This window comes from Harpia harpyja, chromosome 1 (genome assembly GCF_026419915.1).
Source record: "Harpia harpyja isolate bHarHar1 chromosome 1, bHarHar1 primary haplotype, whole genome shotgun sequence".
NCBI classification, from domain to species: domain Eukaryota; kingdom Metazoa; phylum Chordata; class Aves; order Accipitriformes; family Accipitridae; genus Harpia; species Harpia harpyja.
The window spans coordinates 46,110,296-46,121,590 of NC_068940.1; the positions used below are offsets into that span (position 1 = coordinate 46,110,296).

At 49.2% G+C, this 11,295-nt stretch overlaps 1 long non-coding RNA gene across 2 annotated transcripts; it reads right to left on the reverse strand.

Annotated features, from left to right (window-relative positions):
* Nucleotides 1–868: 868 nt before the first annotated feature.
* On the reverse strand, nt 869–3,408 carry LOC128143549 (uncharacterized). 2 transcript variants are annotated; one of them, XR_008235793.1, is made up of 2 exons: nt 2,019–3,408; nt 869–1,456 (listed from the first exon to the last, which is right to left on the reverse strand). It is a non-coding gene; the product is annotated as an uncharacterized LOC128143549 (long non-coding RNA). The 2 variants fall into 2 exon arrangements; XR_008235791.1 differs by having other exon boundaries at nt 869–1,605.
* Between the last annotated feature and the right edge of the window lie 7,887 nt (nt 3,409–11,295).

Consider the following 11,295-nt stretch of genomic DNA (forward strand, 5'->3'; position numbering starts at 1 on the left):
CTCCCACTCTGGAGAAGCCAGAAAGGAGAGAAGCCATCCTAGGAAACCCTGGCCACACACACACGCTGACCTGTAGTCCCTCCAGAGACCACCACAACACACTGGCTGGAAGGAGGAATTTTTCAAGACAACTTTCATCCAGAAGTGCTTGCTCTCTTTCTTGGCCTGCTTTACTCCAGTAAAGCAGTTCTTGCAATCACATTCTCCGTGTATGAGTACATACATGCATATGGCCATCCGTCTGCAGTCAGACCCCACCAGCCTATTTCAGCCAGTTTTGACAGCAAAATTAGATGTCTCTGTAACAGTGGTCAGTCAGAGTAGAGTACTCAGTCAGAGTAAAACCTTCAAGTTCGGGAAACCAGGCATCTGCACAGAGAACAGAGTCTCTGCATTGCCCCTCACCTCGTACGGGAGAGCATCAGCACGGAGTGCAGGCTGAACTTCCCAAGCACCAGAGAGTGGCTGGGGACAGCTGATCTGTGCACACATATGCACACATGCAGAGGAAACTGGCCACAAAACACACATTTTACAGTAACCAGGCTTCACTGTTCCTGCTGCTCACAAAGTTTTGAGCTCATCAAACAAGAAACGTCAGGTGTTGGCACACCAGCACTCTGCACCAGTGACACAGGGGCTTGGAAAGCAAGCGTTTCTACAGTTGCTATACACACGAGCCTCCAGCTCTGCCACAGTCTCACACCCACCCTCTCGCAAAACCACAACACAGCCAAGGAATGATCTGCTCTTTGGAAAGAGGAGGGATACACTGCGTGCAACAGGTGATAGAGGAGCACAGAGAAAAGCAGCTCCCAGCACAGAGATGCTGTACAGCCCTGTCAGCACTTTATAAAGCACAGTCTGGTCAAAATATGTGTTTCTTTTCATCACAAAATTGGCTTAAAATAACTATTTCAAACAATATTAACATGTTCATCGGCTTTGTGGCTTCTCAGATTTTTAAATATTCCTGAAATCTGCACTGGTGTATGCTGGGGGCCACCCAGCTGGAAAGCAGCTTGACAGAAAAGGTGCACAGCAGGTTTACCATGAGCCAGCAATATGCCCTTGCAGAAAAGGCGGCGAACAAATGGTGTCCTGGGCTGCATTAGGAGGAGTTTCACAGCACGTGGAGGGAGGTGATCCTTCCCCTCTGCTCAGCACTGGTGAGCCCACCCCTGGAGTGCTGGGTCCAGTGCTGGGCTCCCCAGTACAAGAGAGACAGGGACAGGCTGGAGAGAGTCCAGCGAAGGGCCATGAAGGTGATGAAGGGACTGGAGCATTTCTGCTAAGAGGAGAGGCTGAGAGAGCTGGGACTGTTCAGCCTGGAGCAGAGTGGGCTCAGGGGGATCCCATCAGTGTGTATAAATACCTGGAGGGAGGGTGCAGAGAGGATGGAGCCAGGCTCTTCTCAGTGGTGCCCAGGGACAGGACCAGAGGCCATGGGCACAAACTGGAACACAGGAGGGTCCTTCTGAACATCAGGAAACACTTTTTCACTGTGAGGGTGGCTGAGCGCTGGCACAGGTTGCCCAGGGAGGTGGTGGAGTCTCCATCCATGGAGATGGTGCCTGGACATGGTCCAGCTGGCTCTGGGTGGCCCTGATGGAGCAGGGGGTTGGACAAGGTGACCTCTGGAGGTGCCTCCAACCACAACCAGCCTGTGATTCTGTGAATTATTTTTTCAGGAATTTCCACACAGAACTTCCCCATCCTTAACAACAGCTGAAGTATGGATTATTAATTACCTCCAGTGGCAAAATTGAGCCTTTAAGAAAAAGCACCAGCTGGGAGCATGCTAAAACTGCAAGCTGTACACCAGAGCACTGCAGAGACATGGTGGCCTGGGAGCTGCTCCCTTGGATCTTCCACTGTCTTCTGGCATTGCCCAGGGCAGGTGTTTAAAAGACTAATGGCACTGCAGAAAGTATTTGCTCCACATACACACAGGAGCACACTCAGTAACACCCTTTGCACATGCAGGTTGCCCAGTGGAGAAAGGCAAACATACGCACCTCTTCCCTTCCAAATCTGACTGTTGCTGTAAACCCAGAAGGCAATGCCTCCTCTGGAATAAACCAGGAGCCACAAAGTCCTCCTAGGTTCTGCTGCAGCGTGGGATGAGGTTCGGAATGGACCATGGTCTTTATCAACATCTCAAAACAGGATGAAATGTCCTTCCATGCAGTAAGACGCTGCTCGTGTTGCACATTTCAAAACACGGAATAGATTCTGCGAAGATAGAGATCAGAGGGAGAAGGGCAAGAGAGCAGCAAGCTGCCTTCAGCTTCAGGTTTAGACACAGCTAACAAAGCAGAGACACTTGGGCTGGGTGCCACCTGCTGTCCCCAGGAGTGTCACTGCCACCGGGACTAGCTCTTGGGCCTGTGGATCTGCTCAGACCCACAGATGGGGAGAATGAGCAGTTACCAGTGATCTCGTGTGCCACCACAAAGGGCTCAAGGTGACACCATCCAAGCTCAATGCTGAGGCCAGAAGGCAGCCTGAAGCCTGGGCAGCTCTGACTGGGCACAGACCCCCAGCCACTGCTGAGAGAGGCACAAAGGGGACACCCGCATCCCACCTTCCACTCTACTGCCATAAGCCACTGCATACTGATAGCACCAGGCCTGCTGCTGCATCCAGCCTTGCACAGAGTTAGGGCATAACACAGGATCATTTTCCACAAGTGCAAGTTACACTCATAAGCAGTCAGAAACATCCAAAGAGGATTGATACGTGATCCCGAAACATTTCAAAGTGTCCAGTCTTTTATCTTCTTTTATAACTAGTAAAGAAATAAATCCAGAACCTGTCCTAGACCATGTGGAGCATCCTCTCTGTAGCCTGGGCTGTTTGTCCTGTGTCCTGCTAGGCTGGACTAATGCCCTCCATACTGCAGGACCCTTTCAAGGACTGCAGCGGTGTCATCTTCAGGCTCCAGGACAGCATGTGCTCATGAAGTGTTTGAGAAACACCAGAAGGAACACGGTCAAGCATCCACCCTGGAAGGGGCTTCCAACCTCTGTGTGTCCCAGAGAGGATCCCTTGGGAAAGCCGGGGAAGAACAGTCCCATTCCCTGTCTCTGGTCGGCACCCCTGGGTCATGCCCGGGTAGCGCCTGGCACCACACACACCCAGCTGGGACCAGTCAGCCCATTGGGACCTGCAGCTGCACCAGTACAGAACCTGCCCAAAGGAGATAAGCACCTGCACGTCCTTTTTTTTTTTTTTTTTTTTCTTCTTGTTTTTTTGCTTAAGATATCCCCCACTGTTGGGCATAGTGGCTTGCCTTGAGAAAAAATACTTTGCTGCACATGAATGTTACAGTCCTAAAAGGGCCCACAGCGAGCCCGCCGTCCCCCCGCGGGGCGGGCAGCCCCCGGCCCGGCCCGGCCCGCTCCATTCCACTCCACTCTCGGCCGCCTCCACCGCCCGGCCGCAGCTCTCCCCCCGCCGCGGCCCGGCCGGTACCGTGCCCCCGCCGCCCGCCTCGGCCAGGACGCGGCGCCGCCGAGCCGGGGCGGCTTCCGATGAAAGGCGGCAATGGCGGAGCGTCCCTCCCCCGCCCGGCCCGGGGCCGCCCCGGCTGCAGGGGGCGGCGCGGAGCGGGCCCGGGCCCGGGCCCGGCCCCGCCATCCTATCCCAGCCCCGGGCCCGGGCCTCCCCCGTGGGGGAAAATCAAAGGCGGGGAGGCGGCCCCCGGGCTGGGCAGTGCCCGGCCGCGCTCCTTACCTCCACAGCGGGGCCCAGCGGCCGGGGCCCGGCCAGGGCGCTTGACTCCGAGCCGCAGCGGGGCTGCCCTGCCCGGCGTGCGCTGCACAGAGCCGCCTTACGGCTGGGCCGCCGCCGCCACCGAGGCGCCCGCACGGCCCGGCCCGGCCCGGCCCGGGGGTGGCGGGGCTGCGAGCAGGGGCCGCACCGGGCGCGGGGGGGGGGCTTGGGCGGCGGAGCCCGCGCGGGAGGGGCGCTGGGCCGGGCCGCGCGCGTGAGTGCGAGTGTGCGTGTGTGCGCGGGGGGGGGGGGGAGGGGGCGGTAATTGGGCAGGTTGAAAATGCATGCACTTAATGAGCGCCGTCGCCATGGCAACCCGTGTATTCCTCCACGCCGCAGTGGCAGTGTTAATCCCGCCGCAGGATTTCGGGGAGCTGCCTGGCGGGGAAAGGGGGGGGGATGTCGGTCGCCAGGGCAACGCCCGGGCCGCGGAGCCCCCCAGCCCGGGCCGGCCGCCCTCCCCCCCCGCGCCTCCGGCCCTTCCCATGGCAGAGGCTGGCGCGCACGGAGCCCCTTGTCCCTAGGACGCTGAGGAGCCCGAGGCTGGCACTGGTCACCCCAAGGCAAATGCTGAGCTCTGGGGGTCCCAGCGCCCCCCATCCTTGCCGGGCACAGTGGCCGTGGGGTGGCTGACACAATTTTCCAGTGTTTTTCTCTCCTCGGTTAGATGGGACTGGGGGCTTGAAAGCCAGAAGCTGCTTTTTCTCTAAGTCACTACTATTAACCTCACCCATCTCAGAGAGCAATGAGACTACATCACTGAAGGTAGTGTGTCCTCCGCCCCGGACACCAAACCAGTTCCCCAGGCCTCGTCTGAGGCAGACAGGCATGGCTGCCCCAGCGAAGCGGGGGAAGTCTGTCCTCAGCACCCGTACCACAGGCTCAAAGAATAACTGGGGAATGCTAACGTGAAATCCCCAAGATCGCTGGGAAGCAAAAGGGTCGCTTGAACTAGTTCTCTGGAGGAAATGTAGGACTTGCTCTTGCGCAGCGCTGAGGAGTGCTTCCTAAGTGCTCTGGTCAAAAAACGGCAGCTTACCTGCCCACCCCTTAGTATTTTATGGCCACACAAGAAGTGTGCCTTTAGACACTTACACAATGTCTGTCCTACTTATCCGCAGAAGGTGGGAGTGGAAGGAACCAAGACTGGAAGCACAAGGACCAAAAATGCACAAAAAGCTGCTGAGAACGGCACTCAATGCGTGTTGGACCGGCTGGGGAGAGGTGACTGCTGGCTCACCCTGCAGGCCAGCTCCTGCCATACCGAACCCAGGGCAAGGGCTGTTCTTGATTGCTTCAGGGAGTGCTGGAACAAGCTCTTGGTTTCTAGCATGAGAATCTGCCATTTTTTTATCACCTTGAGTTCTGTACTCCAAAATTTTTAATACATTAAAAAAGATGAAGTCGAAGAATCTGATGAAGCAATTAGATCCTGAAAATCAAAAAGTAACAGGTATTTGCTTTGCTGCTACTGCCCTCTTTCACCTTTTCAAACAAACCTTCAGTGGCACAGTATAGAAAAAGGTCTTCCCATATAAATCCTTTTATGCTGCAGTGGGAGGTTCAAATAGATTTGAATCAGGAGCAGAGCGAAACTCTGTCACTTGAAGAGCAACCCAGCATTTACCTTCTCCTATCGGTTCCCTGTTCCTGGCTATGCTTGCCATAAAAAAATCATGAATTCAGAATGATGAATTCCTGGGAAACAGCTACTTTAGGCAAAACAGAGGAGGCATCCGTGGCTTCCCAGTGAGCCCTCTGGCTGATATAATACCAGACCATTTCTCCCTCCTGTGCCTCAACTTCCATTTCCACAACTTCTGGTGTAAAGCATCTTATATGTACAAACTGGGTGACGAGAGGCTGGAGAGCAGCCCCGTGCAAAGAGATCGGGGGGTTTGGGTTCATGGCAAGTTGAATGGGAGTCAGCGGTGTGCCCTGGCAGCCAAAAGGGCCAGCTGTGTCCTAGGGTGCATCAGGCACAGCATCACTAGCTGGTCGAGGGGGGGTGATTGTCCCACTCTACACCGCACTGGTGTACTGGGTGCAGTTTTGGGCACCTCAATACACAAAGGACATCAAACTGCTAGAGTGTGTCCGGAGGAGGGCGACCAAGATGGTGAAAGGTCTCAAGGGCAAGACTTATGAGGAGCGGCTGAGGTCACTTGGCTTGTTCAGCTTGGAGAAGAGAAGGCTGAGGGATGCCCTCATTGCAGTCTATGACTTCCTCAAGGGGGACAGCGGAGGGGGGATGCTGATCTCCTCTCTCTGGTGACCAGCGATAGGACACGAGGAAATGGAATGAAGCTGCGTCAGGGGAAGTTCAGATTGGACATTAGGAAAAGGTTCTTCACTGAGAGGGTGGTCGGTCCCTGGAACAGGCTCCCCAGGGAAGTGGTCACGGCACTAAGCCTGTCAGAGTTCAGGGAGCGTCTGGACGACGCTCTCAGTCATATGGTTTATTTTTAGTCCCGTGAGGAGCAGGGAGTTGGACTTGATGATCCTTATGGGTCCCCTCCAACTCGAGATATTCTGTGTTCTATGAACTTTTATTTAAACTTAGCTCTTAGTAATGCTTTTATTATTTAATTTATTCTGACATGGCTTATCAGACTCCACTATGCCATTAATACCACTAGACCTAACTAGTGCAGACTGCAGCAGGGCTGTGCTTAACAAGAGATGCTCTGGGACACATTAGGCCAGGATTTATGCCCACACATTCTGCTACTCACAGGATGGCAGCATCTGCAGGTGGGTGTGTCTGCCACTCCCGTCCTCACCCACAGTCATGTCCCATGCTCATTTGACCCAAAAGCCTGATAGAGACCTTGCAAAACATGAAGCAACAGCAGTAAGTTTGAAGTACAAACTGGCATCCATAGCTTTTATTCCCACTGGGCCAGCCACTGCAATTCTGTGCCTCAGTTTCATGCTCTCCAAGGGGGCTTTCATGTATGGAGAACTACAAAACAATTCTGCTCTGTGTTGTCAAACATACGTAGGTGACACCTAAATTATGGCAAATGGTTTATTACACTTTCAGCTCAAAGAGCAACAGTTTTTAATTGTCAGGAAATAGACCCAGACAAGGTAGGTGGAGAGGCTCTTTCAAAATGTTTTCTCACATCTCCCCAGGTGCTGTCAGCACTTACTCCATGCTGAGTGGCATGCTTGTACCACAGAGTGGAGCAGAACAGGAGATGCCACCCTAGGGCAGCTGTTGCACCCTGCCATTGCCCCCCAGGTTAATTGTACAGCATCACTGTCGTGCCACTGTGATAATGAGAGACTTTGCTGTGTTATTTTCCTCTTATGTTGGTGCTGAGCAAGGATGCTGACAGCTGACACCAAGCAGAACAAGGAACACAAATGCTGTGCAAGGGAAAGCTTTTTGCACTTCACCCATTTCTAGGAGAAACATTGCTCTTCGACTAGTTGATCAACTGAGTGCAACTGTACATTGTGATTACACCAAGCAGATGAGATGTGATCTATTTAACACCTGCTGACTTAATGGCAGTAACTTTTCTTATTCACATTTACAGGATAATCCTATTCCAGGAGCTGCACACACCAGTAATAAATTTGCCCAAGTAATTCCCCCCACAACTCCATAAACATGACAGCACAGGCTGCATCTTACAGTTGCCTCCAACCCTGGCGTCACCCACAGAGCTTTCCCTCCACTATCTTCTGTATTTTGGACTGAAATCACTGTACTCAGTTCTTGCCCAAAGGCAAAACATTGGAGCAAAATGTAAGCTTTTGCTTTTAAAATGAGTAAAAATACTAATTTTTAAAAATTAGTATTTGAGATATTCTACATTAAAGTAGACCACCTTGCAGAAGTCACTTTCTGTGAACAAGAGGAAGAGGATGTAGCCCTTGAGTCAGAGAATCACCCAGAATCATGTCCAAAACTTCAGTATTAGTACGAACTGTTGTGAAGTACATCCTGAAGTAGGCATTAGCTGTAGACATCTTCCTGTTGCCACTATTTTTTCAGTGGTATGGATCATACCAGCTGCTGTGATCCATTCCTTCTTGTATAGGAGTGCACCTATGTTCATCCAACCAACTTGGACATGTTATTGACAGATGTAGCTAAAAGGGTAGAAGTTTATGAGCCACTTCAGAGCAGTTTCTTTATTTCAATTTTTTATTGGATTATGAAACAACTGAAACTTCCCCTCTGACATCTACATACACATTTAGCAAAAATAATAATGCATGAAGAAGCTTTGAGAGTTAAGAGCCCACATTCTGCTATTTGATTCTTTCCACCTAACCACAAAACAAAACACGGGGCAAAAGGGCTGATCACAATGTTAACAGATACTGTTATGATCCCAAGAACAGTTAATAGCTGCCACTACGCAAAGCAATATTTGTATTAGTTTTGCTTCTCACCTTTTAAAGTAATGCATTCCTATTCACGTTAAATAGACATTACAAAGCGCACAAGAAACACAGCAAAGATCTGCTAATTCTGTCACAGGAACTTTACCTTCTGATCAACATTTGAACTATGCATCTTTCAAATGATCACAGAATTTTGCATCATCTCTCAAGGACATACCAAACATCAGCTCAGCTCAGTTTCTGGGATTTCCAGGTTCCTGAGCCAAATTCCTACTTTCCCAGCTCTTTCACTTAGGTAGTTGCTCTGTGGATGCCATGTGGATGTTACAACGCCAACCTGAACTAGATTTAAGTAGAAATTGGAAACAGTTCAGTTATCTCACGTGTGAATAATAAATCCAGCAATCATGTTTTAAATGCCCCTCCCCATTGCTCATGCAAAGATGGTTAAAATCTTTGTTTGGGACAGAGTAAGCTCCCAATCATAAATGGACTCTAAATCCACAATATTTAGAGGTAGAAACATTATAGTAGGAAAAAGAAGTGTCACCTACTCAAGCCACTCACAGTTTCACTCTAAGCATAGTAATATTGCTAGGTGAGATACTTACTTTGGTGTACATCAATCACAAAAGTTGTGCTCTTCATTACAGCAAGCCAACATACTGTCCCCGTTTTCTTTTAGTGATGTAACGTAAATAGCCATTTCAAAGGGTATGGTTTACAACAGCACATTTTAAATCCTCTTGTTCTTAGTCCATCTCCTGCTCTTTTTTAAGCAATGATTTCTGAACACTTGGCATGAAAGAGGGCTGTATGTCTGCCTATTAAAGTATGCTGCGTTCTTTTTCATGGTGGCACAGTGACTTGCTGAAGCAGAACCACCTGCATGGACTTGAATAGTAGCATTACCGGCTTCTGGAAGTCACATGTTGTGGATGTAAAGGTGAAGGTAAGCCTTTCTGGGCCTCGGCATCAAAAAGGAAGTAAGCATGTCTATTCACCTGTCCCCTTCACTGCCTTTGGGGACAAATTACCTTCCTTGCCAGCTAGATCCTCACCGTAGTCCCCAAACCCTAAAGCACTACCTCATTCCATGCTTCAGGACTGGAGTCAGTCGCCTACCTAGATCAGGAATAATCACATTTTGCAGCCTGCTTCTTCCCCAGACCAGGTGCATTAGGCATTTGTTCTCTTCTCCATCAAAGCACTGAGCTAGAAGCCAAAGCACAGAAGAAAACACCTTTTTGAGCTGGGAAAAAGAATTCTCTTTTATGACCTCCTGATATGGGCAGTCAAGGAGATTAAGTTCAAAGCACACAAATGATGGGTCACCCAGGAACTCTGAGCAAGAATGAATTTTGTTTAATACCAGATTTCCCCATTTGTGTGTGATAGCCAGTGTCCAAGGAAGATTTCGATTCACGTCCAAGGCTATAGGTGGCTTCACTCTGACTCACCACCTACATGAAGTAGAAACACTTTCCTACTATCTGCCAGGATTTAAGTGAGACACACTAAAGGGGAAGTGTCTTCACCATCTAACTTTAAAGCAAGTATTTTACATCACATGGATCGCTGATTTAAGGACAGAACTTGCATTTATGTCAAACACCAAAATACAGAGAGGGATGCTTTTTTAAATACAGGAAAAGGCTAGGAACAGACTCCAAATACAGCCCCAGATTCTGAGTTTCACTTTTTTTTAAACAGTAGAGTGTTACACAGCAATCATGGAAGTCTTCTACAGTCTCTTCTATGAAGTTTAAGACATTTATCCAAACCACGCTTTTGTAACACCTACGAGAGATCTCAGAAATAATCACACTTGTGATCACAAATACACCAGTCAGTCTTCTGCTCCTACGACAAATGGTGCCGACAGAGCCAGAGGGATTAGTGTTTGGGTTTTGTTGGTGGGTTCTTTGAAGAGTTACCACAAGCCTTGCGCTTAACTGCACTGGTTCAGTGTCTGGCACTAATGAAATCCTACTAGCTTTCAGAGGAAACAAATCCAGAAGGATGCAAGTCATGCCAAGGAATTCCTGCTTCATTTGCACAGTAAAGGGCCATTTCTGTTTTGCATAGCAGCCAAGAAAGACATCACATGTGGCTTCAGTACCAGAAAAAGAAATCTTCGATATTTAAAGGAGTTACAGGCAGGTTGGTTAAATCCAATCCAGGCCCTCCCTGTAAGTAATTCATGAATAAAGATGACTTCAAACATAACCATTGTCATAACAACCTCATTTCAGAAAGCTAGGAATATAGCTGGCGAAAGCCATCATTATGCAGTTAACCAAGATTGGGGTGCTAATGGCTACTATAAAGCCAAGACATTCTCATGCTGGCACTAGAAATCAGTTTTAGAAACAAGCCATTACTTACACCCACAAGCACGTGCAAAAAAGTAATTAACATCTTGTTTTATTACCACAAAGACAAACACAGGTACTGAAAATACACATATATACCTTTTAATCTACCAAGCTCCAAGCTCAATTCTTGTTTCGAGGAGTGCAACGTGGATTTTACTGAAGACCCCTGGAGGCTAATCAGAGGAACAGTTCTCCATGAAGTCTGAACTACTCAGCATAAATAAAATCAAGGGGGCATAATGCTTTTGTGTCAACAAGTTTAAGGGAGGTAAATATTTCCACAAGTGTAGCTTAGGGCTGTAAACCTGCATTAAACTATTCTTGCACAGTCTGACTTCTGTACAAAGTCCCCAGTACTTCCCCCCACTTGAAATCCAATGCAGAGAAGGTATTACCTGCAGTGATCAGAACTACAGCATACAATTTTTCTAGTCATTATGCTAAAATACACCTCAACTAAAACAGCTTCAATTTAAAAAAAAAATTACTTATCACAGATTAAGTAAACACAGGAGTCACCTCATTCCAGGTGCAGAGAGTAAAACTTTAGTACTAAATGCACTCTGCAGAAGTGTGGGTTTAGTTACGCCAGAAATATCTGTGAGACTCCAGGGTTACATGAACAGTCATGGGGAAGCCTGGCTTGGCAGCTCCAATACAGCTGCTTTTCCATCCTTGGGATAGAAACAGCATGGAAAATTGTACAATATAAAAGCAACACTAACGTGATCTTACGGCAACACAAGCCATGTAATTGCTTCCATTCAGGTTCCAT